Here is a 27864-nt window from a genome sequence, read left to right as displayed (position 1 = left end):
ACCCGGGTGGCATAAGGTGGCACTCCATCAGCTTTTCCCCACACCCTTTTCTTTGCCTTTCCACGACCCTCCCTCAGAAGTGCTGCATCCTTTGACACTCATGTACGGGGCAGAAGAGGTGAGAAGGTTAAAAGAACGTTGTCTCCACTCCTGCCTCCCCATTCTACCATATAATCAGTATTATAATCAAAGGAGGCCTCGCTCATAATGATATTTGAAATTTCCCTGTTCTTTGGCGTTCTGGACATCTCTACACCATAGTTGAGTTCACAGTGGATGAGAGGTAGGTCTTTCGTTCCTGAAGTGGGGGCCCAGTTGGGTCTCTGTGAAATGGGGGAGCAGAGGAGACCAGGATAATCCTTCTGTAGGTTCTCAGGCAGACCAGCTTTAGGGAAAAAACACAAATGGAAGTTGAGGATATGGAAATTGAATTCCTTACAACTATCCACATCCGTGTACACCTGGGAAAGTCTGTCTTTTCCAAGGAGTGTCTCATCTTCGTGGATATCTGAGGTATGTGATGTTACTCCCTGCTTTGCTGTTGCTTCCTGGATAAAATCCTCGGTCTGATACATAGAGAGATTTATTGCGCTGCCAGCATGAGCTTTCATGGGGATCTGGGCTGGGGAGAAAATCTGTGAAGTGTGGAGGTTATTTTCTTGACAAACTTCTGTGTTCTGGGATTGGTGAGAGGATAAACAGACTTCCTTGTCTTCATGCTCAACCGTGTGGTATTTGAATACTTGCTCAGATTCTTTCTTAGAACTTGTTTCTCAAACAATCACAGGAGGTTATTCACCAAAGTCAATGAAACTGAAATGTTCTTTGTCAGCAAGAGAATAGAACTAGATGTGCTCTCATTATATCCATTGGAAGCGTTTCCTCTGATCCTCAAAATATATTATTACATTTTGGATGACATTAGAGATAAGTCTTTAGTCACGGAGTTCTAGTAGGAGGGGAAAAAAAAAGTGGTTTTGGTTATTTTCTTTATTATTGTTGTTAAAATGTGAATCATGCCCTTCAGTTGATGAATTCTCATTGAAGCTTCAATGGAAGGGGAAGATGAAATAACGTAAATGATAGCTATAATTAATTTTATACTAAGCTTCCTTGATGAAATTAATATTGTCAGATGGAAATGTAATTTAAGCAAAATATGCTTATATGCTCATGTAAGCCGAGTTACACATTTGGACTTTAAGAAAAAAATCACTCTTGCATTTCATAGAACCGCTTACAAAATGATTTAGCTTAATTGTTTGTACAGCTTTCTAGACATTATAGCTCTTTAAAGGAAATAAGGGCACATGAGATGGAGGGAAAGACAAAGGGTCATTTTAAATATGCTTCTATTATTCTGAAAAAGGAAAAAAAAAACCAACAAAAACAACCTATAAGATGCAGGACACTTCTGATTCCCAAAGAAAGTATTTTTTTGTTTTTTGTTTTTTTAAAACATGTATGTTAATATAGTGGGGCAGTAGTTTTGTATTTATAAAAAAAGGGAAAATTCTGGCAATTTAAAACAATGTAAATCTAAACTGAAGTAAGTTAAAGTGGCTTGTTAAGTAAATTTCAAAACATATTGACCCAAAAGGTCAGCAAATGTTAGTGAAAATATTCTAGTCAATATCTACTGCATGCCTAAATTCTTTGTCTTTATGTGACATTTCAAGCAATTTTCGTAACTGTTCAGGAAAATGTAAAAAACAAGAAACATGAAGACAGCTCACTGATTTCAGATAAAATCTTCCATGTTCTAAAAAAAAAAAGCCAAAAAAACCCCATAAGCATCAGAAACTGACATTGATTACTATTCTGAAAAAAATCCCCAACATCTGCAACTTGTTTCTTAATATGAAACCAAACATTATGTAACATCATGAAAATTCGAAGTATCAGTCAGCTGTTAATATTTCTTCCCTGAAGAATCTACTCCCGGTAGATAGTCAATACAATACTTAATAAATTAGCTAATTACAAGAGTGGAGAGCTCATTGGTGGGACTACAAAAACTGCAGTTCAATGTGCCAGAAGACAGGGTGGTTTACCAGTAGTCAGTGCTCTCTACAGCCACATACAGGAATATACCATAATTCTTCACCTTTTTGCCTTCAGAATAAATCTAATCTATACAGCTATGTCAAGGATACAGTGTGTTTATGAGAATGTAAAGGACTCATAGATGAGATTGCTGTGGTCTTTGTGATTAAATGGCTGGGCTATAGCTTTACTCTTTTTTATTTTAATTATTTTTATTAATATATAATGTATTATTTGCCCCAGGGGTACAGGTCTGTGAATCATCAGGCTTACACACTTCACAGCACTCACCATAGCACATACCCTCCTCAATGTCCATCAACCAGTCACCCTCTCCCTAGCGCCCTCTCCCTACCCCCCCACCCCCCAGCGATCCTCAGTTTATTTTGCGAGGTTAAGAGTCTCTTCTTGTTTGTCTCCCTCCAGATCCCATCTTGTTTCATTTTTCCCTTCCCTACCCCCTACAACTGCCCCCCTGCCTCTCAAATTCCTCATATCAGGGAGATCATATGACAATTGTCTTTCTCTGATTGACTTATTTCGCTCAGCATAATACACTCTAGTTCCATCCAAGTCGTTGTAAATGGCAAGATTTCATTTCTTTTGATGTGTAGCCTTACTCTTGATTGCTACACTGTACTTTCTCCCACATATAGCAGACAGTAGGGACATCAAACAGCACTGGGTCCTTATCTTCCTTCTATGGCCATAGAGGTTGGTAGTAAAATCTCAGGCAACAAGAGCCAGTAGGAAGAGGCAAAGGACCCAGCATTTACTTAGGGCCCATCCCAGGGCGGGGACATGCACTATGGCTTTGGTCCACAGGTGGCCTCATACTGTTCTTTCAACCACCTAAGAACGGGGTATTGTTTCCATTTTACACACGAGGAAAATCAAGCTCAGGCAGATTACACAATCTGCAATTAAGATTTTTAACTCAGGTTTTATGTTATCTCAGTATTTCTTGCATCTGTGATTGTTACAAACTCATCTTCTTTTTAGTTACTGATCTTTGTCTTCTGGACTTGCTGGATTTCTAACACCTCCAATTCATGACTTCCCAAACATCATTCATTACTTTACTTTTCAAACTCGCTCCTCTCTTGCACCCAACCTCCTGAGAAAGATATTTTAGCTGCACCGATTCCTGTCCTTCTCGTCCATCCTTCTTCTGTAAATGCTCTTTAGGTCCATCACCCCAAATCAAGTCCCTTCACATTTTGGATCAAGCGTCTAGGTGACAGCTTATTGCAATCTTTTCCACAAAGTATGGTCAGCAATTCTCTGTTGATATCTGTTCCATAAACTCAGAGCTCTCACCTAGCTAATTAGAGGCTCTGTTACACAGTAGGGGCATCTTTTTTTTTTAATGTATTTTTTAATTAAAAGATTTTCTTTATTTATTTGACAGACAGAGATCACAAGTAGGCAGAGAGGTCAGCAAAGAGAGAGGAAGGGAAGCAGGCTCCCCACTGAGCAGAGAGCCTGATGCGGGGCTCGATCCCAGGACCCTGGGTTCATGACCTGAGCTGAAGGCAGAAGCTTAACCCACTGAGCCGCCCAGGTGCCCCTAGTAGGGGCATCTTTGTTGTAAGCCTCTAAGGAGATGCCTGAGTCTTGAGGTATTTAGGAAAAGACAACCCAATTTTGTTACAGATGCTATTTAGGTGATCAGAGACAAGCACACGCTTCCTAGAGCATTGCTTCTCAAAATGGAATTTGGTTGAAACACATATCCATTCATCTCCTGGGCCCCTTCACCAATCGTACTGTTATTACCTAATAAATGCAGGAAACAGAAACCTCTGGAGGCATTTTCAACATGAAGACATTTAATACAGGGAGTTAAGTACTTACAAATAATTGAGAGAGGAATCCAGTTAAGCTATAGGCTGGGACCCCAGAGTGGTCCAGAATGACCCTCTAGGGGATCTGCTGCCTTTGAGGCTGCTATGGGAGATAGGAGTCAACAACTCATTGCTGTAGGTGTGACCCCTGTTCAGGAAGTTTCTGCTACTACCAGGGTCACTTCTGTAAAGGACTCTTGACACCCAGCAAGCTGGAAGGTGGACATATGTAGCTGTGAGCCATGGATCAGAAAGCCAGAGTCAAGAATCCACCACAGTGGCAGCTTCCCCCACAACTGCATATCAATACCCGGAAGTGGGAATGTGTTTCTACAACCTCGCTTGCCAGGGGAAACAGCCGAGACAGACGGGGAAATTGCACTCCTAAATCTCATATAAATCCTTCTAATAGGCTGAGCCTCATTCGTAGGCAGAACCCTAGTGGTTTTTGTCTTTCCAACCTCTCCTACCCAAAGGGGTCTGGTCTGCAGTCCCTTTGACACAGTGGATAACAGTTTCAGAGGTATCCTCATACAGTTTCCCCCACATTATATTGTAGTATGTAATTTATATACAAAAGTCTGTTTAGCATATTGTACTTTGACTTGTGTTGCCCCCCCACCAAATGTGTTTTAGAGCTCTTTTTTCATCAGTACGTGTGTCTGTAACTCATTACTGTTAAACAGGACCTGGCATGTGCATATAGATTGTTTCTAGTTTTTGTTGGAACAAGTATGCAGTGACATACTTGGACCTACATCCTGGTGCTCATGTGTGAGCGATTTTATGGTGTAGATTCCTAGAAATCAAAATTTTGTGAGATATGGTCAAATTGCAATGGTAAAAATATTGTATCAAAGTATTCTCCTATGAATAGTTCGGAAGGTTCTTCTTTTGATCATATTTCTTGTTGATACTGGATATTTATTTTCTGCCAGAAGAATAATATTTCATTGAAAAAATTATCAACTGTGGCCAGAGGGGCTCACCACGAATAACAAGGCCACTCTAATCACTGGAGAATTCTAAGAGTTTAGAGGTTATCTCCGTGGAGCTAGGGCAAAGACCAGATTTCTCTCTCTCAGTGAAGTTTATTCTTTATGACACAGATATTTCATAATTCATAAACAATTTTAGGCTTCTAATATTTTTGGAATTATATTATTGTGGCTGAAACAATACATAAATTTCAATTTCCAATTGAGTAGCTACTATTTGTCTTAAGATCACTTGAGCGTTATGTCCTTTCCCATTATTTTGAAATGCCATGTTTATCATATGTTAAATATTCATATATATAAGGCTGTGATTCTGAATCTCTACTCTGGCTTATTTAGCTTTTTAATATGCCTGCTTTATTATCACACTGTATTACTATAACTTCATACTATTTTTGTGTAGTAAACTTTGATAACTTGTAGGTCAAATGCCATTTAATTATTCTTTTATATTTCACTTCGTTATACTTTTCCCCAAATATTTTGGCCCTGGTGTATTTTATTTTCCAGATGAATTTTATAATTTGGTCAGATATCACAAACAGATCTCAATGGGATTTTATTTGGGATTTTACTGACTTAATTGCCTTAAGGAAATTGGCGCCATTAGAATATGAAAATTTTTCACTCAGGATGATGACATTCTACTCTTTTTGCTCAGTTCCTTTAAAAAATGTCCTCCAGTAGGGTATTATTTCCTGTCCATATTTCTTGTATGCTTTAAAGATAATTTCTTTCTAGGAATGTTTTTTCTTTGTATGCAATTGTGAATGGCAATTTTTTTTCTATTCCTGCTTTTAACTGATTATTGCCTTCATATAGGAAAGCTATGGATTTATGACTTAAATCTAGTATGTTATTAAATTATATTTATTAGTTCTAATAGTTGCTCACTTAATTATTCTAAGATATTTTTAGATAGGTACTTACATCATCTGCATAATGATTCTATTGTCTCTTTATGAATAAATTTTGGAATATGGAGGTACAGCAAATAGTGTGAGATAGAAGTCTTACTAGTATTTTTCAGCTCATAATTTTAATGTGAACCGTTCTAATGTTTCACTTTTAAGTAAGGCATTTGTGATGTATATCTATATCATCTCCTTTGTCAATTGTAGTAAGTTTCTCCTATTTCCAGTACTAAATAAGTTTTAATCAGGAATAACAGCCCTGATTTACAAAGTGTTTTGGAATTTAGCAAGATCATTTTATATTGTTTAATCTTTTAAAAAGATTTTATTTATTTATTTATTTTAGAGAGAGTGCAAATGGGGGTGGAGGTGGGGGGCAAACAGATTCTGTGCTGAGCATAGAACTTGTCTTGGGGCTCAAGCCCATGACCCTGAGATCATGACCTGAGCTGAAATCAAGAGTTGGATGCCCAACCTACTGAGCCACCCAGGTGCCTATCATTTGTAATATATTATAGTAAATTACATGAATGCATTTCCTAATACAAAATTATTTTTCTATACTTTAATTAAACATAGTTGAATCATATATAGTATACCTTCATATACTGTAAGAGTTAACTTGCTAAAGTTTTTATTAGGCTTTTCATAAGTTTTTTTTTTTTTAAGATTTTATTTATTTATTTGACAGACGGAGATCACAAGTAGGCAGAGAGGCAGGCAGAGAGAGAGGAAGGGAAGCAGGTTCCCTGCTGAGCAGAGAGCCCGATGTGGAACTCGATCCCAGGACCCCGAGATCATGACCTGAGCTGAAAGCAGAGGCTTTAACCCACTGAGCCACCCAGGCGCCCCAATAAGTTGTTTTGATCAACAAGATTTTCAGTATTCTCTTCACCTGGAATTGGCATCAGAATTTATTCTGTCCTTGGGATGCCTGGGTGGCTCAGTTGGTTTGGCAGCTGCCTTCAGCTTGGGTTATGATTCCAGGGTCCTGGGGTTGAGCCACATGTTGGGCTCCCTGCTTGGTGGGGAGCCTGCTTCTTTCTTTCCCTCTGCCTGCCACTCTGCTTGCTTGTGCTCTCTCTCTATCTCTCTGGCAAATAAATAAATAAAATCTTTTTTTTTTTTTAAAATGCATCTGCCTTCAGTTTGGATCATGATCTCAGGGTCCTGGGATTGAGCCCCACATGGTGCTCCCTGCTCTGTGCTCTGTGTCTGCTTCTCCCTCTCCCTCTGCTTCTCCCCCCACTTATTCTCTCTCTCAAATAAATAAATAAATAAATAAATAAATAAATAAATAAATATTTTAAAACAACAACAACAACAAAAAAATTATGCTGTCCTCAGCAAGTGAGATTAGAAAACTTCCCATAATTTTCTACTCTTTGGAACAATTTAAATACTATGTGGATTCGGGGCGCCTGGGTGGCTCAGTGGGTTGAAGCCTCTGCCTTCGGCTCGGGTCATGATCCCAGGGTCCTGGGATCGAGCCCGACGTCGGGCTCTCTGCTTGGCGGGGAGCCTGCTTCCCTTCCTCTCTCTCTGCCTGCCTCTCTGCCTGCTTGTGATCTCTGTCTATCAAAAGAATAAATAAAATCTTTAAAAAAAATAAATAAATACTATGTGGATTATTTTTTTTAATTGGTAGAAATTACTGTAAAGCCCCTCAAGATTTACGCATCTTTCAGGAACAGAAATATGACTAATTTGTACATTTCAGATTTGGGGTACTTCCAGTTTTTGTAAATAAAGTTTTATTAAAACATAGCCATGCTCATTAGTTTATGTATTATTTTGGCTACTTTCACACTGTATCGGCAAAGTATAATTTGCAATGGAGAGTAATTGCAATAGAGACAATATGACTCACAGAGCCTGAAGTATTTACTATCTGGCTCTTACAGAAAAACACATGCTGATTCCTGCACTTAGTTCAGCATACATCTTACTTCCTCTGAGACTAAAGTGATCATTCTTCTGAACTCCTGTAGTGTGTTTTTTTTTTTTTTCCCTGATAAACTCATCTGACTCTTCTATGCTTTTTTTTTTTTAAAAGTAGATTCCATGCCCAGCGTGGAGCCCAATATGTGTCTTGAACTCATGACCCTGAGATCAGGACCTTAGTTGAGATCAAGAGTCAGATGCTAAATTGACTGAACCATCCAGGTGCCCCATGACACCTCTAATTTCTTGTCACGTGTTGTTATTTTTTTAAGTGAAGGTATCTTGTTTCCAGTTAGGTTAAAACCTCTTCAAAGGCAGAAACTCGGTGCTATTTTTGTTTCCATTACAGTGTTATGCACAGACACACACACACACATACAGATGTAAAATAACTATTCCTTAATTTATTTATGTTATATAGTTGCCTATTTCATTGCTTACTCTGCCCAGAACTTCTAGAAAACTTGCCCCACCTGGAAAAGTCAAGGCTAAGTGCCATGTGATTATTGTCCTAGTCAACAAACATTCAGATTCTTTCTTGCAAGTTTGAACTAAGGCGTTGAGTGAATGCTGTTGGTATCTATCAGGGAATTGCTTCAGATAAATAAGAGCTGCCTTTTCTGGGGTCTACACACTAACTTCCCACACATTAGTCCCCTGCCCTTCTCCTGAGAGCATTCCCCCGATAAATCCCTTGAGCAAGAATTCCCCATTTCAGGCTCTGCTTGTGGGGAATCTCACCGAAGAGCTAAGACAAGGGCCTTCAACTCAAACTCAGACTTCACTTCAGGGAGGTTCACGTGTCAAGGTATTTCCAAGTCTGAATCAAATCTCTAGAATATATCATATCTATCAAGACAACTGCTACTATGTTGAAGAAGTGGAAATCCGTGCCAGTGTCCTTCTCACTGGACACTGGAGAAGGGAAATCCTCCCAGTGGGCAGTCTTTCTCTTCTATCAAGCTTAAAGTAGCTCATTAGCTTGCTAAGGAAGTATCCATAAGCTGATGTAGTTGGGGTTTGCTGAGCCAGTCCCATAACCTACCTTAAGGTGATCATCTCACTTTCAAAGTTGGCAACAGGCCCCAATGCTTCAAGATGTGTGTATACAAGTCTGGGGTGGATTGGAAAATGGGGCAGAGTTTCTAATACACCCCCGATGTACATGCTTGAAACTGGTGTCATCTTGTAGACATTTTTCGTTTTCATTTTTCATTCCCCCCCATGTCCTATATTTCCTCTTAATATATATTTGGAGGTGGTGACTACCATTTAGTCCATAGGTTGCAAGATTATGAGATGGAGCTAGAGAGGAAGAGACTTTATCTGGAGAAAATACCTCCATGGCATCACCTCAGGATACAGTGGCTAGATATGTCTTTGGATTGTTCCTGATGGGTGGAAATAAATGTGATTATGGCTTTAATAGGGATACTCAGAACGTGTAGGTATGCATACACGCTTTTGAGGATTGCATATTCTAGGGCAAGCGAATGTGTCACATATGTGTGATTGACCACCTTGCTTTGGCCATTTCTAGTGAAGCTACTGTGCTCACAGCTGTTGCTTGGAGTCACACCCCTAAAACATGCGACTTACTTCACCTATTCTCCATTGGGGCTAACTAAACCAGGGTTGGGCTTTCAGCCAAGACCTGTTGAGTCAATCCTTTGGCTGTCCAGTCACCATTGAGCCTCCCTCCTGAGAACCGGGAATTAATAAAAAGAGAGACTGTTGGTGGTGGCTGGTTCTGAACCCTGGAGCCTAGAGTTCACCTAGATTCAGGGACTGAGTCCATCCATCCGCAAGGATAGGAAACCAGCTTGGAGAGAGAAGATGAGGATCCTAAAAAAAGACAAAGAGACTATCATGTTGCTAAGAGATGGAAAAGAAGATGCAGAGATACTACCGGAGAAAGAGACAGAAATGAAAGCAAAAAACAAAAACAGAGAGAAGAAAAGACTTCCCAGTATCACTTTTGTGCTTCCCCATTTCAGTTCCCATCTTCTGTCCTCATGAGACACATTTTTGACTTTGGCACCCACCTCAAATAAATACAATCTCTGCTCTCTAGAAGCTTATAAGATAGAAGAAACAGCACTCAGTTGAGCTGTCTTGTATGGAAGACTGAGGCATTAAATGCTCAAGGATAAGTACAGATAAAGCATAATAATACATTGGAAATAATATTCTATTTTACTTGCTGTCCTTAGGGAGTGTGAGATTTCCTCACATTCTCTGAATAAGCTCCTCTTACTTTCTCGATCCAGCATGAGAGAATTTATGTTCCATGTAACGAAAAGAGCCTTGACTAAAATACATCGACTAATGAGAGGACGCTTTCTAAAGCTTGGCAGAACAGACTCATCAAGATTCTAGATCCTTGGGGAGTAGAATCAGAATCCATAGCGACCCTATTAATTTTGAGGAGAGATTGGAAATGTGGACAATGAAAGGCAGTGTCAATCTGCAGGAGAAATAAAAACAACCTTTTAAAAAACTTCAGGAAGGCAAAGCCAGGCTATGTGAAATATGGCAGAATGGGCAGGAGTGGAATGAAGCCTGGATCTGGGCCAGCCGTGTAGCTCGGTGGTTTCAAAATACAGTTAGCTCAGTGTTAAGCACAAACAGAACATATTGACAGTGGAGAGAATGTTCCTTTTTAACTTAGCATTGTCAAATTCAAACCAATAAAATGGAGTCAGTACATATTTGCCTGTGGCACCCTTCTAAAACACATGATTTCTGCTTTCCGTCGTCTTAGAGTCTAGAAGACACAGTGTTTAGATTAGCTTCTACATAAAGAATAATTAAAACATTTAATGCAGAAGCTTAATTACAAATAAAGTATTGGAATACTTTAGAAAAAATTGTTCTATTAACTTTTAAAAGCACTTTCAACAGCTCCTGTTTTTTTTTTTTTTAAGATTTTATTTATTTATTTGACAGACAGACATCACAAGTAGGCAGAGAGACAGGCAGAGAGAGAAGAGGAAGCAGGCTCCCTGCTGAGCAGAGAGCCCGATTTGGGGCTTGATCCCAGGACCCTGGGATCATGACCTGAGCCGAAGGCAGAGGCTTAACCCACTGAGCCACCCAGACGCCCCAGCTCCGGTTCTTTTAATGACAAGCCATGCAGGCTTTGGACACTGAGCTGGATTCAGAATCTGTCAGTGGTGCTCCCTTCCCGAAAGTCCACAGACAAGCCATTTTAGCCATTTGATTCTTCGTTTCTTGATTTGAAAGCTGGGGATGGTACTTACCACCCGACAGGGTTGTCCGTTTTAGACCTGGCACAGTCATGGCCGCCATGACTCATTGGGCTGACTTTGCTCATGGCTGGGAGGCTCTTTGTTCCTTAGGGTTTGCCATCACCTGGGTAAAGGTTGTTCCCTAGAAGAGAACTTCAGAGTTGATCTGTAATTGAAACCTACATGATGAAATGTTAGAGGAACCAAGGAAATAGGCGGTGCGGTGGTAAGCCTTGATTAGCTCAACTGTGTGTCCTTGGGCGAGTCACCTCAACTCTGTGGGATTCAGTTCCTTGCTATTTTAAGTTGCGGTGATGGGGAAGGGGTGTGACAATGGGAAGGTCGTTGCTTGAGATGATTTCTAGTATTACTTCCAGCTGTACATTTGATGCTTCTCTAAGATCAGGAACAAACTTAATTTTCCTTTGACACTGAGGGCTCTTAAACAAAAGACAATGGCCAGCTTTAAATTATCTTCCCTGACGATAGAATTATAGGAAATAAACTGGAAAAAAAAATTCTCTTGATTTAGGTTAGAGATAAGAAAGGCTTTCCAGACTGTGAGAATTATTTATTGATGTGAATTAACAAGAGAGAATGGGACATGCCGGCAGGATAGATTTCTCTCTCTCTGGGTGAGTAGGAGCCTGAAGACCAGGTTTCTAGGGGGTATGGAAGCACGGGGCGGGGAGGGTGGGGTAGGGAGAGCTGTGAGGAGATTACCACTGGCCCAAGGCTCTCTTGTGTAACTTGCTGATTTGTTTCTTGTTTCACGGAGTTCATGCACCTAGGAAATGTATAGCAAGCTTGGTGGCTGGCCGGGAGTTACAACTATCAGTGTGCTTTGCATTCGGGCCCAACCCGGTGGTTAAGGAAAGCATTAATTAGCACACAGACTAGGACAAGTTTAAACATCACAATTTCCTTCGTTAGTTAGTTTTTAGCTTGTGGCTGAAAAGCCAGGATAGTTCTAGAAAGACGGTAACGTTCTCAAAGTGATCAAGCTGGGGGCTCATAAAACAAAACAGCCACTCCCAGATGAACCAAGCAGAGCATCTGATAGGGTGACTCCACAGAGAAAACGCTGGGCTGACCAGGAGGACCTGGAAAGCTGTGACCCTCCGTATTCCAGGTTGTCCCAGCCCTTTGGGAAGGACCACCATTTCCTTGTTAATGCTGGCAGTCCGGTCAGCAATCCTGAGACCGGATGGCCACTTTGATGGTGTTCTTCTGATCTTTATGTTGTGTTTTATTTAATTTTAATTCCATTTTATTGCCTACTGTCTCCATGGTCAGTTTCTCTGTATTCAGCCTCGTTGTCTGAGCTTCGGTTATTGTTGCTGTTTCTATGTTTTCTGTGTGACGGACTCTTTACAGAAAATATTTCATTACATCTCAAGGCATTCTTATTTTCACTTATAAGATGAATAGGTGAAATAGAAAAAAACAAAACCAAACACTGTAAAGGTTTATTATGTCTGCATTTGGTCTCAGCCAATGCGACTTGGAAGTCTTGTAGCCCCACTAGAGGGCCACCAGTGCCCTAGTCTGAGCAGCCGTAGCCTGCTCGCCCGCAGTTCCAGAAAGTTAAGACTGACACACGCCTGAGAAAAGATGAGTATCGCTGTGGCCATCCTGGGCTACAGATCCCTTTGTTCTGTGCTGCAGCCCGTGATAATGGTCAGAAAAAGAGGAGACATAGAAACAAACAAACAAACAAACAGATTTGCTATTTGAAATGATGCTGGGTACTTGGGAACACGGTTTTCTTTGAGGCGTAGAGAGGAAATTTCAGGAAAAACCCTATGTCTCGGCGATGTGTGGCCTTGTGAGATGCTTGAGAAAAGTTGGTCAGGGCTTCGAGGGTTGATGTGTAGGAATCTCTCCTGCCTCTGTTCTCTCCCTGTCATTTACCTGTTCCACTCCTGGCAGATTAATCGTCCCCAAACCTTTGCAGTCATCCCATTATAACCTAACAGTAGCTCTGCCACATTATCTAGACCCAAATTTTCAATTTTTCAGAGTAATAAAGATTCCTTTTAATGTAAAAAAAAAAAGGAACAGCCACATGGTATTTTTAGAATCATTTCACCACCCTTTCAAATGAATTTGTATTTAAATATTTATGACAGCATCTATGGGCTTAAAACAATGATATAAGAGGGAGAAGTTATTGAGTCAATCAGCTTGCTTAACCCCTGGATTCCTGGACCCTTTGGAATGACCCCAGGCTCTGTGAACCTTGGGCCAGAAGTATCAGCCTATCATTGCCAAGACTCCTCGGGCTTTCTGAGTGTAGATGGCTGTCTACATGCGTCCTCCTCCTGTCCCATTAGCCTTGGGACATGCCCCAGACTTTCTCCCCGCTATGTATTTTCCATCATTCCCTTTTCAGCAACATCTTTCTTTGCTGCCTTAAATATGCTCAGGTATCAAGTAATTTTAAAATACTGCCCCTCCCCCACCCTTAATATCCTCCCTAATTCCTAGCTGGCCGGTGCTCTGTTTTCTTCTGTGAACTCATTCACACGTCCTCACTGCCGCTCCTCGAGTCAGTCATTCATTGTTTTATTCTTATTGTCTCTAATTATCCAAGATTTAGATCGGTGCCTAAGTAATCTTCGTAATATCCTTATAATAGATGTAACACATATGAACTATGTGACTGAAGCTGGAAATAGAGTCTTCAACAAACACCAAGAAGTTTTAATGGTGGCATCATTTGCAAGAATAAAAAAAAAAATTGAGCTCATTTGGTTTGTGCCTTCTTTCTGTTCTCTACCTGGTATCTGTGGGTAGCCTCGCCTTCGTGGGGTTACTGTACCTTATTTTAATCTGTTTTCCAAATTGCTTTGTTTTCAGCATTCCAAAGATGACCATCTTGGGAGAACTGAATCTGCTTCCTATCTACTAACTATTAAAAAATAGCATTTTCAGTGATCAGAGCATGTGTATTATCATGCCATTTCATTTGGGTCAAAGAAAAACAGCAAAAACATGATTATCGTCATTGTCCTTTACATAGTGAATTCGAAGGTGTCATTATTCCTGGCATACAGTAGATGCTCTATATGTACTTACAGATTGTAGAGTGGCAATTGATTAACAACTGTTCTTTCAATTCCTACCTATTTCTTCGTTTGCTTATTTGGATATTCAGGCAATGAATGTTGCGTGCTCACTATGCGACAGCTGTTGTACCAAGCATTTAGGGGGTAGTAATAAACATGGTAGACGTGGTTATGACCCTTAGGGATCAACATTCTGGTGGGTGAGACGGATGAGTGGTAGGCAATACTCATATGGTGAGGCGAGAGCTATGGAGGAGGAAGGGCAGATGCTGTACACACACTTGCGAAAGTCTCTTAACTGAGATGGGGACAGGAGGGAGCTTAAGGAAAGCTTCCTGGAAGAAGTGATATCTAAGCTCAAACAGGAAAGAGTAGAAAATCCAATTAAGGATGCCTGGGTGGCTCAGTTGGTTAAGCAACTGCTTTCGGCTCAGGTCGTGATCCCAGAGTGCAGGGATCGAGTCCTGCATCAGGCTCCCAGCTCCACGGGGAGTCTGCTTCTCCCTCTGACCTTCTCCCCTCTCATGCTCTCTCTCAAACAAATAAATAGAATCTTAAAAAAAAGAAAGAAAGAAAGAAAGAAAGAAAGAAAGAAAGAAAGAAAGAAAGTCCAATGAAACTTAATCTGGAATGGCAGTTTCCAAAGAGTTATTTTGGCCTTGAGTCCTAAGGCTACCTTCTGAAAGCTTTAGGGATGTTGCTAGCTGTAGGAGGAAAAGATAGTATTACAAATGCCCCGAAATTACATGTCATGAGGAATATTGATTCTGATACTTGTATTTTGGGAACCCAGGTAAACTTATAAACTGTAATTTAAACATTTAATTGCTGAGGATACCAAGAAAAAAAATTAACTTTCTTACAAACACACCTGAAAAAAAATTCTTTCTTTTTTCTTTCTTTCTCCTTTATTCATGTATTTGTGTATTAAGAGAAGTTACATCATTTTAATTTAAAAAGTTCCATAAATCTTTGTTGAATGAGCAAGTCCTATCTTTTCTGTCTCAATATTTCTCAAGTACTTAAGTCTTGCCTCTATGTCTTCGTTTACAATTTTTCTTTAGAACACTTGAAAGTCTACAAGGAGACTTGTAGATGTACGAGAGGAGCATAAACAATCATCATGACCCAGCCCCCTGCAGATTTTTGTCTCATTACTCCACTCTTCCATCCTGCATATTTGTGGGGCTTTTTCTTGTCTCAGGACCTTGCATCTTCTCTGTCTATAATACCCATTTCCCCTCTACACCAGTCCTCGAAGATCTTTTCCTGCACTGCCCATCTCTTCAAAATGGGTTAGTTTTCATGCCTACAGCTGCCCCACAAAGAACTCCGTGCAATTCCTTCCCTACAGCACTTAATCCACTGCCACAAGCCATTTGTTTCTTTCCCTTATTAAACTGAAAGCCTGTTACAGTAGGGACTGTGCCTTATTTACATTGATCTTTCGGTGGACCGTATAGTGCCTGGTAGACAGTAGGCACTCAATACTCAATACCTATTTAATGACTGAATAATTGCACAACAAGTTATGTTTTTCCTAGGGCTTTCCTTACATAGATCACCACACTGGCTTCTTGCTACAACTCTAGGGCCTAAGTGTTGTTATTAGCCCTGTTTCGCAGTGGGAACCTGGACACAAATAGGTTAAGAGACCTAGTCAGATTTTCATAGTTTAACTGTAGCTTCATGCAGAAGTACATGGTTGTCATGGGTGATTTAAGAAGTGGTTGCTTTGGCTATCTGGCTGTCTTGATGGTGGCATCTTCCAGAAATCAAGTGTCGCCTCTTTTCCTGATTATTCTAAAAATGTCAAAGATATTATGATTTTAATTCTCCTGGGAATACTCTTAAGCTATGTCTACCATCAAAGGGGGAATGATAGGAAAATCTTCGAACGTGAAAGTCTATCTCTAGAGCCTGTTTAAAACCAAATAGTCCCCGGGCAAGTAAAATAAAATGGTGGCTAGATTTCGCTAGATGTTGGATATTACCTTATCTGTGTACAACCAGCTATGAGTAATGTGAAAAGATAGAGCAACTACCCACCTACTATAGTAAATAAAGTAAATAGTAAATAGAGGACAAAAAAAAATCTGAAAAAAATTATATATAGCTAGCCAATCTTATATTTGGCCCTTGATGTATCTCACTAAACCAGAAAAATTTTACCATGCTGTAGCTAAACATATTTTGTGTCAGAGTTAGATGTGTAGATGATGATTATTTATATAAAGAAAACCGATTTAAAATTTATCTTCAGAATTTGCCTTTTCCCTTCATATTCCCTTTGCTATTCTTCACTATCCCCCAACCCATTTCTAAGGACTAAAGATAATTGATATTCTCAGGTAACTATGGGATGTCCTATTTCTAAGGATGATGCTGTGGTTTATTTGTTTATTATGGGTGTAAATGACCCAGTCTATTTCACTTTTTGAGGTTTTTTTTTTTTAAGGTTTTATTTACTTATTTATTTGTCAGAGAGAGAGAAAGAGAGCAAGAGCGAGCACAAGCAGGGAGAGCAGCCAGCAGAGCAGGCAAGAGAGAAGTAGGTTTCCGGCTGAGCAAGGAGCCCAATGGGGGACTCCATTCTAGGACCCAGGATCACAGTCAGAGCCAAAGGTAGACACTCAACCAACTGAGCCACTCAAGTATCACTTTTGAGGTACTTTAAGGATGATTGCATAGAAAGGCTAATGCTTAGTTCAGAGGAATAAATCTCACAAAAGTAGAAAGTAGATTTTCAAGCACTTGCTTTGATAGGCAATGATGTTTTGGGGTCCTGAAATTCTTTGTTGTCATTGAATTTATAACATGTAAGTGAGAGTCTATCCTGAGTATACAGAAGACAAACCCTTTGTAGGGATAAACACTTCACTAAAATCAGGGCTAAGCCAAGGTGGGTCATCAACTGCAGAGCTTCCTGAAAGCTGGAATACTTGGGGACTACATAGAATTGACTATATTGGGATTGATTCCAGTGTGGCTCAGAAGGTCCTGGATTAAGTTGGTCAAGACCGAATCATTTAAATGGTCATTGAATATGAGAATCTTTCCAGCAACTCAGATCAGCTTGAATGGGATAGGGGTATTTCCCAGGCCTTTCATTCCCCTACTATTGAGCCCCTTTGAGGAGATGGACTTGGGAAGAAATAAGGTGACTTGGTCTAATGACAGACTTCCTGCTATCGAAATAGTGGTATTTACCCCCAGGAGAGCCCTAAACTGTAGAATGCTTTGAGCAGAGTGAACCTGGTTATCTGGGATTCCTTGTGACAAACCAACCTAGAATCTGTGGATTTGGGGGCATGGTTCCTGGAAAATGTTATGAAAACAATGTAACTAACTGAAGATTATGTAGGAATGCTTTATGATCAAAATGACTTCTGGGAGGCGCCTGACTGGCTCAGTCTGTGCACCATGTGATTCTTGATCTTAGGCTTGTGAGTTCGAGTCCCATGATAGGTGTAGAGAAGATTAGAGACATCACTTGGTAGATCTGAGTCTAGAGGTCACCCAGTGTGGCAAAAAATATAATCCGGGAAACTGAACTGATGCGCTGAACATGTCTCTGCTTCATCTGAGTCTCACTTATGTTCTTAAGATTATTAGAAAAGTTTGATATTGTAGGTTAAATATATTTCCTACGTGTGAGCCTGATTTAGTAACCTGAGTTTTTGTGTTATCTCACCTTGTCGCTTTTTCTGCTATGTTGCCTGTTGGTGACTTTTGGATTAATTTTAGCTCCATTAACTGATTAAGCTTGTTATATCAATTTGGAATACAACTTAAACTATCTCAGTTTCTCTTTGTGTGAAATGGGATTGATAAATAACTGTACTGGATTCCTCTGTCTTCCTCGGGAAAAATTTGTGAAAATTGATTGAATAATTATTCCAACAGTGTTGTTTGAGGTGGATCTTTGAAAGGAAGCGGTAATATAAAATGAATCGAGTCATATTTTAGTAGTGTCTAAGATATCCCCAAGAGGAAGTTGTGCCCTGAGAACTCAATCTGACTCCATTTCATCTTTAATCTTCTATGCCAGAGCTCCATTTTGGGAAATTCATAAAAGCTGCTTCTTCTAGAATAATTTATTTCTAAGAAACAGATGTCTTTAAACATTCTATATACCATTTTCCTAGAAAAATAGGACAATAGAATTCAAGAAGTTTAATGGTACAATGGTAATAGAAGTAGTTCAATGTAGTTTGATACTCATGCTTTCTTGATGTTGGAGCTAAAATTCCGGAAGGTTCTGGCACCTTCCCAAGCTTACACAGCTACTAAAGTTACAGCCTGGTGTTGAACCCTCTTTCTGTTTATAGAACTCACCAACCTTCTTCTTGTGGGAACTACCCACTTCCCATTCTCACTTCATGTTGTTCTGATGGATTGCAAAGGTGGGTTTATGGCCAAAATCTAGCTAGTCTGGGTATTATATCCTCCTAACAGCTGCCTGACCAATGAGAGGCAGATTTGGCTTCTTCTGGAGCTAGTGGGGAAGAGGAGTTCTCTGCATGCTGGGGCTACTCGATGGACTGAGCATAAGCCTGGAGGTCCCTGATGCCAGCCCATGGGGAAGATGGGTTTAACTGTGAATAAAGAGGGAGCCACTTAGGGAGGAAAGAGAAAGAGATGTTGACCTTGTTAAGGTAAGCTGAACTCTTCAGTTTTTCAGTTACATAAGGCAATGGATCCTCTTTTTGATTTGAATTTGAGTTTCTCTTCCATGTAAAAGAAGAGTTCCAACTTACACATCATGTATATGATCTCAAGTTCTATTATAAACATTTCTACCCTTTCTACTGGTGTGAAAATATTTCGGTTTTGCAAGAAGACCCAATGCAATGGCACATGTTTAGCTGTGGATTCAGATATAACTTGGGGAGAACAAAATAGCTTCAGTTTTTCCAGCTGGTCCTGGCAAGTGAAAGATTCTTCTCTTCTCCATTCTTAAATAGCTTTCTATTGTAGGAATTATGTGATTGATTTCCTCTGTTCACGTATCCTCCTCACATTAGACAATAAGCTTTGTGAGGATAGGGGCTGTATATTTTTATCTCGTATCTCTAGCAACCAGTAAAAACAATATCGATAGAGCCTAACACTTGTTGAGTGCTTACTGCGTGTGCCAGCTACAGATTCATGTTTGACTCACTTAATCCTCACAGCAAACTTAGGAGGTGGGTACCATTTTACAGATGGAGAAGTGTACTCAAGTTCATAACATGTAAGTGGAGGAGTTGGATTCAAACCTATACAATCTGTCTCACCCAGTGCCCTGCCCTACTTCTTCAGATTTATAATTGTACTTAGCAAACTAAGTGAAAGCAAGTTAAGTGAAAGAATACATAGCTGTGACATTGGGATGGGAAACTTTTACGATGCCCACTTTACATTTGGACAAGCTGAGTCGGTATTGAGAGGACTAGAGTCTGCAACTCTTGACTCCTCCTGGGATACTCTCTCCATCGTCCAGTGCTTACTTATGGATCAAAAAGATAGGCAAGTACTTTAATTGGAAGCTCCAGGTAAAAATTTGGGTCTTTTAGCATAACTTCTATTTTCACAAAAAACTATCTTTTACATTAAAGCACTTAAAAGAATGATCTTATTTAATAAATAATACAGCAATAATAATGAGAAAATCAACTAAAATACAAACAATTCCTGAGCATCTTCCCAAAGAATGAAGGAAAAAATTAATGTGGTTGAGGGGCGATCAGTTCTCCATAAATATAGCAGGTGGTATTACTCGTGTTGTTATATATCATGTTAATAACCTGAAGATAAGCTAAACTGAATATAAACTATTTCTTTTATTTGTAATTTCCAAAGCCTAGTATAAAGGGCTCTAAGACAAAGATAGGCCATGTTCTCCATGAAAGATTCCTGGAAACTGAAAAATAAGGTCTTTTAACATTTTGTGATATAACTGTTTTTCTTGGCTTAAGCGTAGGTTTTAAAAAATGGTGCTCATTGTTTTGCTTCTAGTTCTTTTATGCATGGACAACCGTGCTGATGATGCATTCAGTTTAGGAGAATTTTCCAATTGAAAAAGTGCTCTGGAGAAGTTTAAGCGCCATGAATCACCCAAACCTCATCTAAGTCTCGTGAAGGCAAAGGCTGTGAAAGGCAGTCACAGAGAGAAGACATATTGTAGTTGTGCTGCCTGATTCAACTAAATAGAAAAATATTTTGTAAAGACATGAGAATTTCAGGCATCTGACAGAGTGGTAAGGATAAATGTCACGTTCTGTCAGAAAGGCAAAACCGAGTGACCTGGCGCTCACCCTCCCGCCTCTCCTTTCCCCGCTCACGAGGGGGAGACCCGGAATCCCTGTCTCATTCCTACGTGACATACTAAACTGAAGTCTCTTGGTTACATTAAGGAAAGCATTGTAAATGCAGTGGGGCATTTCCCCCTAATTATTTCCTAATGGCTTTCGGACATCCAAAATGTTTTTTTTTTTCTTTAAGATTTTATTTATTTGGGAGAGAGAGAGAGAGAGAGAATGGGTGAGTGGGGAGAGGGACAGAGAGAGAGGGAGAATCCGACTCCCCACTGAGCAGGGGGGCCCGATGTGGGGCTTGATTCCAGGACTCGGGGATCATGACCTGAGCCCAAGGCAGTTGCCTAACCAACTGAGCCACCCAGGTGCCCCTCTTTCAGACATTCAAAATGATCTTGATCAGGGTGAGTAAGTTAATACATTTCCCGTGTGCAGGAAGTAGATTGTTCATAATAATAATAATTGCAGCAACAGCAAACATCTTCTGTTCAGAGAAATTGGCTTCTCTCTCCTCATTTGCCCAGGTAGGATGAGGAGCAGAGAGGCAGAGCTCTCCTACTGGCCTGCCTTTTAAACTGGCATGGAATTCTGAACAGAATACATATCTTACTATTTCCAAATTATTAAAACAGTAAAAATGCTTGATGTCTTCTTCTTTCCAACTTTACTAGCACCTAATTTTTTCTTAGAAATTTCTCCTTCAGGACTTAGAAGACTTTCTCTTCTCATGCCTCTGAGTCCTAGCTCCATTGGATGGAAATTTTTAGCCAATAAAAATACCTATATGCTGTGGGTATACTGAGATGGTCTCTTGAGTCCACTACCCTCAGTGGGGAATTATGTAGTAAAGGGCTCCACTTTTTGCCCAACTTTCCACTGTGCTCCCAGTTTAAAGAAGGAGAATATGGGCAATGTGATCTATTATATCAGATTTGGGATTTTTTTTTCTTTTATTTTTCTTTTACATTTTTCTTAGACATTGCATCCCCTGCCCCGCAAGCAAAAAAATGTAACCTGGGGATACTTTCCCAAAGTGTACAGTGCCTTCTGCAGAATTTGAAATGTACTGTTTTGAAGGGGTATGTGTACTACAGGGCCATTCTGAGCAGCAAATTGCTGGGTAGGCTGACCTCGGGGCTTTTTAAATCCCCATGTCTAGTAAAGCCTTATCTTCTTAAAGTCACCTCATTTGGGGCTGTTTTTGTCTTTGTTTATTCCACAGGGGCTCTCTTGTTTGTTATTAATAGCTATTTTCGTATGATCATCTCTTAATTCACAGCAAGCAATTCGATGGTTTCACAAAGGGCAAATAAAAATGGGGTTGCTTTAAAGGCTCAAGTAGGGACTGCAAGTTCAAATGCAAGTTTGACGGGCTATACGCAATCATTGGTCAGGTAAATGTGGTCTTGCGTCTGCTCAAGGTACCTTGGTCCTCTTGACCTCTTGAGGTACCCCACTAGAACATTTCTGAGGCCTCCTGAGATCTCGAAATGTCAGCCAATAGAACCCTGGTTGAGTAGTGATTGTAGGTTGTGGTCACTGGCAACAGAAATGATATGGGGACTAGTTCTCCAGAAGGTCTCGTGGATTCTCTTACCCCACCCATTTTCTGGAGCGCATTTCAGCACTATATGGTGTTCTGGCTGCACCATGTGTTGAGGTGCCCATGACCTCCAAACTGCAAGCTTGCTTTTCCTTTGTCAACAAACAAATCACTGCTGTCTCCAGATTGCATGACCAGGATGCCCTAGGTAAAATGACTGAAGTTGTGATTGTTGGTTTGCACACCAAAGTCACTAATGTCAGTGTTTTATGTATGTTCATTTTGTTTTCCCTGATAAAATTTTCTCGACTTTCCTATCCACATTGTCTGGAGTTGGGCTTACAACCTGCCCTTAATAGTTGCACATTGAACAACATCGGGTTCCTAAGTTGCTGTGTGTGCGACTAAGACACACACATTTTAGGTTTAGGGCTTGGTTTTTTAACAGGGGTTTAGTTTAATGGATTACGAAATTGAGGGTCAAGAATGATGCACTAATAAAGGGGAAGAGCAAACAGAGGTAGGAGAAGCACGGCTTGCCTGGAAAGCTGTTAGCAAGAGCAAACTACATCCACGGGTCTGGTTCAGACCCCTGTTGTGCCATGGATAAGCTGAGAAGCCTGATCGATCTGCTTCCGCTCAAAGGCTCTCAGTTCCTCATCAGGAATAGGAATAATCCCACCCCTTACCTCATAGTATGGCTGTAAATGCAAAGAAAATGAAATAATGCCCGTGGAAATAGTTCATAAAATGCAAAGTGCACCACAAGTGGGGTGGTTGTTAAGATGACTATTATTGGAATGCTCTTAATTCTTCCTGACTCTCATCGTGCCCTGAGAGCAATACTCTATATTCCTAATAAGAACTTGGAAAAATTCAAAGCTGCTTTAGAACCATAATTTCCTCCCAGTCTGCCTCACTAATATCTATTCCTTTTCCCTTTCATCCCATTTCTAGAAAAGTGAAACCCACATGAGTCATTTTCTCTGATAACAGGTGAACTATGCCCCAGCATGAAGAAGGACAGTTAATTCCCATTACTCACGAGAGAGATGTTCTGTAAAGTTACCAAGAACAATGAATTAATGAATACTGAACCATCGCTCCTGGGAGGAAATATAGGGTTAGGCTTCTAGGAGCTTCTGGTCACAACATATTTATCAACCAAGCAACACATAACCTCATTTTATGTGTGTTTTTGTTAGACAACATTTTAAATACATCTTGTTGGTTTATTAACATTGAACTCATGTCCAGTAGTGCTTTAACTCATTCGTGAACAAAGTTTCTCTAACACACATGTTTTCTCTGTAAGTCATAGGACAGCCTTCTTGCACTCGGACAGCATTCTGCTCAGGGGCCATCTGAAGCAGTGAGACCACCAACAAAAAGCACATACAAATGTAAAATATGGCATTAATAGATGGCAAAAGGGACGTTTCTATGTAATGTGACAGCTGCAGCAAGAAGGCGTAGTGTCCCTTTGTTTGACCTCATTTGGGAGGCTTCCTCGAAATGTTCACCCTTCTGCACATGCCTGCAAATGACCACAAAAGTGTTGGGAGTCCTGATTGTGGGGATAGAGAAAAATTTTAGCTTGTAGGTGAATTTGCAAATATGAATCCTCAAATCATAAGGATCTGCTTTACCTCTGGGGCAGAGTTAGGATCGACGGGTGGAAATGATAGAACAGTTTTCAGATCACCTTCAAAACACATTTCTGGATAATTATAATCATCTAACAAGAGAACAGACTTGCCAACGAGCATCCATCATTGAAGGTTCTAAAGGAAGACCATGATTTAGACAGACCTGGGAGAAGAATACAGGTCCCGAGGGGAGGTCACTGTGCTGGGGTGAGCAGTGACGGATGAAAGAATAGGAAAAAAAGCCAAACACAGTTACCGTCATTATTGATCATTCCCTAAAATCAATCTCCATTCTCTCATACCCAAAATGGGATTTCAATCAGGCCAATATCTAGCGCTTTAGATGAAGTAAAAAGCAATTCTTGATCTCAGGGTGGTGAGTCCAAGCCCCACAATGGACAGGGAGCCTACTTAAAAAAAAGAAAAGGAAAGAAAAAGTAAAAAGCAGTGCTGTATTTGGGATGTCTGGGTGGCTCATTTGGTTAAGCATCTGCCTTCCCCTCGGGTCATGATCCCAGGGTCCTGGGATCGAGTCCCACATCAGAGTCCTTTTTCAGTGGGGAGCCTGCTTCTCCTTCTGCTCCCTCTGCTTGTGCTTTCTCTCTGACAAATAAATAAATAAACAAATAAAACTTTTTTTTTTTTTTTTTTTTTTTTTAAGCAGTGCTGTTTTAAATAGGTATGTGTGGGGGCGCCTGGGTGGCTCAGTGGCTTAAGGCCTCTGCTTTCAGCTCAGGTCATGATTTCAGGGTCCTGGGATTGAGCCCCGCATCGGGCTCTCTGCTCAGTGGAGAGCCTGCTTCCCCTTCTCTCTCTGTCTGCCTCTCTGCCTACTTGTGATCTCTGTCAAATAAATAAATAAAATCTTTAAAAAAAAATAGGTATGTGTGCATCAGTGTCCTTTATCCTTGCAAGCTGTCACGTGTTAGATGCCACAAGCAGCACTTAGTAGATTATAGAACAGTGAGGAAGAAAATGCTAAGAGATAAGGAAAGATCATTGAACTGGAAGGAAACATTCTTCAGTAAATCATCAGAACATAAAAGACAGGTCTCAGGGAAGAAGTCACTTTCAGAAACGCCTAACCAAGGTAGGAAGAGAGGGTGCATCTCCATAAAGGACTGAAAGATCCAGAGAATAGGATCTTTATTAGAAAGCAAACTGCATCCCTTTGCTGATAAATGAAAAACAAACTGACATTGCCCCTTCTAAGTAAAGATGATTGTTTAAAAATCAGGAACACTGGGACCATGCAGAAAAATTTGATGCTTGTTGGTATTTTCAGAGGCTGGGTTAGGGAGGAGAGGCCACAGCGACCTTCACTTGGGTGTCTTCTCCCCTCTAGTTCCTGCAAAGAGGCAAGGGAAATTCTAGAACATTCTACTGGGAGCTGAGAGTTCTGTGTTTTTGTTTTTGTTTTTTTTTAAAGCAAAGCCCAATAAAGTAATAATAAATTCCCTTGTTTCTGCCTTGGCCTGGTTTGTATTGTTGCATCGGTGACGAAGGTGCTCCTGTGGGGATCATTCCATTCACTTTTGCTGGGATTTTATAGATTCTGGACTAATGGGGACATGGCTCCTAGCCACTCAGGGGGCTGGGCTGGCTTTCATATTTCTTCCCCTCTTTTCCCACTCCCATCTCTAGACAGATAGCTAGCTGGCAGCCATATAGATTCTGGGAGGGTGAAGTTTTTTTTTTTTTTTTTTTTTTTAAATTTAAAAAATTCCCACCTTCCGGGGTCCTGGAAGCTAAGCCTGGCTACTCTCTTCACAGGAGTGGGGACCTCATTCCCTTTAGCCTCCAACATCTATTCCTGGTTTGGATGCTCTTGGGCTGTTGTTCAGTTCAGCTTCCAGTCAACAATTTGCCTTTCACTTCTGTTCATTTCTGGAACTTGAGCTTCCTTTTTCTTCCTTTCAAGTCTAGCCATGTATTAAGGAAAAAACATTCATCCAGAATTTTTCTATATTTAGAATAGGGACTGGAAGGGCTCCCTGCTCCTGCTCCATTTGCCGTAATGAACAAGTCAGCAAATGGTATTTCTCAACCCAAGTTGTTAATTTTGAAAAATATCAAACTTTCAAAATAGTTGAACAAATTGGTCGAGTGACTACCCATCTACCCCTTCACCCATATTTGCCAATTACTAACATGTTGGCCACATTTCTTCTCTGTCTATATTTGAAAGTAAGTTGTAGGGGCGTCTGGGTGGTTCAGTGGGTTAAAGCCTCTGCCTTCGGCTTGGGTGATGATCCCACGGTCCTGGGATCGAGCCCCACATCAGGCTCTCTGCTCAGCAGGGAGCCCGCTTCCTTCTCTCTCTCTGCCTGCCTCTCTGCCTACTTGTGATCTCTGTCTGTCAAATAAATAAATAAAATCTTAAAAAAAAATAAAAAAAAGAAAGTAAGTTGTAGAGAGCACATCATAATTCATAAATACTTCAGCATTTATCTACTTGATAACCACAATATTATTACCACAAACTTGACAATAATTCTATGTATTCTTATATACAACAGATCTAATATCCCCAATTATCACAGAAATATACTTTATAGCTTTCTCAAGAGGAAATTTATGATTCAGTTAAATTATTCACACTTGGTGCAACTGGTCTAGCTAAGTCTGTACAACCTCCCCTCCATCTTTTTGTATTTTTCATGACCCTGCTTTTTTTGAACGGTCTAGGCCCTCTATGTTGTAAAATATCCCACATTCTGAAATTTCCTGGCTTGATTTTCATGATGAGATTTTTAAAATCATCCTAGAATAAGCATATAAGATAAAAGTTATCATTTTAACCACTCAGGAGTTTACCACTGTGACTTTAGAGCATTAACCACGTCTGCATCGCCGTGCAACCATCGCCACTTTCTCCAGAACTTTCTCCTCATTTTAACGGAAGCTGTGTATTCATTAAACAGTAACTCCTCATTCTGCCCCAGTGCAGGCCTTGCTAGCCACCATTTTACTTTGTGTCTCTATGAATGTGATTATTCTAGCCACGTTGTATAAGTGGAAACACACAATATTTATCCTTTGGTGTTTGACTTATTTCACATAGACAATGGCTTCAAGATTCATACATGTTGATGCAATGTGTCAGAATCTCATTCTTTTATAAGGTAAAGTAATATTCCATTGTGTGTATGTATCGCATTCTGTTTATCCCTTCCTCCACTGATGGACATTTGGGCTGTTTTTACCCTTTGGTTATTTTGAATACGCTGCCATGAACTTTGGTCTACAAATATCTGGTTGAGTGCCTGCTTTCAATTTTCATGATTTGATTGATTGATTGATTGACTTTTGTCACAGTAGTGCATAGGTGAGGGTCCACACTTCTTACTGTATCACATTCTGTTAGGAGGCACATATTGTCAGTGTTCCTCTATAGCAATGCTAACTTTGACCATGTGGTGAAGGTGGTGACCATCAAGTTGTTCCATTGTAAAAGCACCTTTGTTTTCTGTAATTAGTTAGAAATTTATGGGGTAATATAATGAGATGTGTATATACTGTTCACTCATTAATTTTTATCACTTATTAATGATGCTTATCAGAATAATTATTATATTAGTTGTTTGCAAAATGGTGATTTTAAAAAATTCAGTCATTCATTTTACATTTATTATTGGCATTTTTTTTAGGGGGAATAATTTGAACAAGTGTCCTTCTCCTCTAAATTTATGGAGGTCAGGAAAAAAAGTGGCATTTTCAAGTGCTGAAAGAAAAGAGCTGTCAACCTAGATGAAAGGAAAGTAAGAGAATCTATCACCAACAGATCTATCTTAAAAGAATGGCTTAAAGGAAATTCTCTAAGCAAAAGGAAATAATAAAAGAAGCTTGAAGCATCAGAAAGTAAAAAAAAAAAAACTGAATAAAAAAAAGCGGTGTTGTAAAACAAGCCTCAACAAGTTTAAAATAACTGAAATCATACAGATGATCAATTCTCCAATAATAATGGAACCAGACTGGAAATCACTAACAGAAAGATAAAAGGAAATGCTCCAAACACTTGAAAACTAAACAAGTCACTTCTAAATAATCCATGAGTCAAGGAGGACGTCTGTAGGGAAGTAAAAAATTAATTTAACTGAATGAAAATGAAAATACAACATACCAAACTTTGTGGAATATAGATTCCAGAAAACAATGCTAAAATGGAAATTAAATGCATTGAATGCATGCCTTGGGAAAAAGGAAAAGATTCAAACTGATAACCTAGGTTCCAGTTTAAGAATTTAGAAAAGGAGGGCAGACTTATCTCAAAGCAAATAGAAAGAAGGAAGTAATAGAGAT

The 27864-nt window shown here is 39.9% G+C and overlaps 1 long non-coding RNA gene across 1 annotated transcript; it reads left to right on the top strand.

The window, feature by feature from the left end:
- Window positions 1–230: 230 nt before the first annotated feature.
- On the top strand, window positions 231–27426 carry LOC116572431. The gene is made up of 2 exons (XR_004278316.1): window positions 231–283; window positions 27213–27426. It is a non-coding gene; the product is annotated as an uncharacterized LOC116572431 (long non-coding RNA).
- Window positions 27427–27864: the final 438 nt, after the last annotated feature.

Source organism: Mustela erminea, chromosome 13, assembly GCF_009829155.1.
Source record: "Mustela erminea isolate mMusErm1 chromosome 13, mMusErm1.Pri, whole genome shotgun sequence".
Lineage (NCBI taxonomy): Eukaryota > Metazoa > Chordata > Mammalia > Carnivora > Mustelidae > Mustela > Mustela erminea.
This window is presented reverse-complemented; position numbering and strand designations above follow the sequence as displayed.